Here is a 2,500-nt window from a genome sequence, read left to right on the forward strand (position 1 = left end):
TGAACAACCATTATAGGAAACATTGCATATCCAAATTGACATTCAATCCCTTAGGAACCAACGTGTCCAATGTAAAGATCCATCTACTTTCTCTCTGCAGTAGCAGCCTACCCCTATCACCTCCTCTGGAGAGGGGCGGAATGTGATCTATAATGATGAATCTTAAGTCAGTGTTTTTGTGTTATGCCTGAAGGAAGTGTCTGGCAACCGGCTGATCTGATTTGCCGCTGCTGAGGGCTGCCCTGATAGCTGACCTGTGATTGGCCATTATAGTGCGGGCATCATCCTGTGTCTTACCGACATAGAATTTGCCACAGGGTCAATGTATCATGTACACAATATAGTTTGTAGTGCATGTGACCCTATGTCTAATAGCAAATCTTTTATTTGTCCAAGGATGTGTGAAAAATTTGCTCTGGGTCATCCCACTGCATGTGGTGCATCCACTGCATCTGAAGCACCCATTTTTGGTGGTGTCTAACCATGTTTTGGACCTGTAGCTTAATCTGTTATCAGGTCGCATCAAATGATCTCTCAAGGAGGCCGCCCTCCTATAGCCAACAATCGGTAAGTCCATGGAGTCACAAGAAAGTCTCTTATCAGTAGAGACAATGTCCCAATGATTACACAGTATTTTCGGCAGAACAACTTTATCTGGAGTAAATGTAGTAGTTAATATCATCCGTTCATTCTGTGGTGTTTCAGGTACCGGTTTCTTTAATGCCTCTATCTGTGTTATCCTGGTAGCCTCAGTATAAGCTGACATCAAATGCTGGTTCTTGTACCCTCCAAATATCCAGCACAGCGATGGGTTCCAACGTGGCCCCATCCTATGCCAATCTATTTATGGCTCGATTCGAGACCTTGGGCACTACCCTCTTTCATGATCACAGGATCCGGATGTTTCGCAGGTACATAGATGACCTGTTCCTTATTTGGAGGGGCAACCAGCCAGAATTGGAATCTTGGTTCACTGATTTGAATAAAGCTGATGTTAACTTGAAATTTAAAATCAATTTCGACTACCAGACAATTGACTTTCTTGACTTAAGAATATACAAATCTGGTACAGGTCTAAATACAACGCTGTACCAGAAACCGACTGATCGGAATTCTATTCTACAGGGTTCAAGTTGTCATCCTCCATTCTTAAAAAAGGCCTTGCCCAGGTCACAGTTCATGCGGGTGACCAGAAACAACAGTGAACAGGTTAACAAACAGACACAGCTTGATGAGATGAGAAACAAGTTTGAACAACGCGGGTACAAGAACCAGCATTTGACGTCAGCTTATACTGAGGCTACCAGGATAACACAGATGGAGGCATTAAAGAAACCGGTACCTGAAACACCACAGAATGAACGGATGATATTAACTACTACATTTACTCCAGATAAAGTTGTCCTGCCGAAAATACTGCGTGATCATTGGGACATTGTCTCTACTGATAAGAGACTTTCTTGTGACTCCATGGACTTACCGATTGTTGGCTATAGGAGGGCGGCCTCCTTGAGAGATCATTTGATGCGACCTGATAACAGATTAAGCTACAGGTCCAAAACATGGTTAGACACCACCAAAAATGGGTGCTTCAGATGCAGTGGATGCACCACATGCAGTGGGATGACCCAGAGCAAATTTTTCACACATCCTTGGACAAATAAAAGATTTGCTATTAGACATAGGGTCACATGCACTACAAACTATATTGTGTACATGATACATTGACCCTGTGGCAAATTCTATGTCGGTAAGACACAGGATGATGCCCGCACTAGAATGGCCAATCACAGGTCAGCTATCAGGGCAGCCCTCAGCAGCGGCAAATCAGATCAGCCGGTTGCCAGACACTTCCTTCAGGCATAACACAAAAACACTGACTTAAGATTCATCATTATAGATCACATTCCGCCCCTCTCCAGAGGAGGTGATAGGGGTAGGCTGCTACTGCAGAGAGAAAGTAGATGGATCTTTACATTGGACACGTTGGTTCCTAAGGGATTGAATGTCAATTTGGATATGCAATGTTTCCTATAATGGTTGTTCAATTGATTGGGTATGTTTACTATCTGGTTTTTGGAGGTACTAGGTACTTACATAAGGATTATCTATTTGTGGCATACAGGACATAATATTACCAAATATGGTTTTGGTTTACACTAAAATATATATTAGGATTCATGACATTTGTGTGTGATGTTGAGGTCGGTTGGTTCTTACGAGTCACTGTCTTTTAAGCCAGTTGTTTATATCTATCATTGGCACTAATTCAGATTCCAGTTATAACAATCTGATTATTTGGGTTCATGGATTGTTGTTATATACATCTGTATTATATTTGTATGCATTTGTACATATTGGTATAGGTTGGTTTAATGGGAGGATTAGATTTCTCATCAACATCAAAAGACAGGCTGAGGTAGGATGTGGATCTCCGTTGATCAGGGTGCCCCACTGTGAGGGGATCACTACGGCATGTACAATATCTTATGTTGTTGTC

This window comes from Bombina bombina, chromosome 6, assembly GCF_027579735.1.
Source record: "Bombina bombina isolate aBomBom1 chromosome 6, aBomBom1.pri, whole genome shotgun sequence".
In the NCBI taxonomy this organism is placed as follows: Eukaryota; Metazoa; Chordata; class Amphibia; order Anura; family Bombinatoridae; genus Bombina; species Bombina bombina.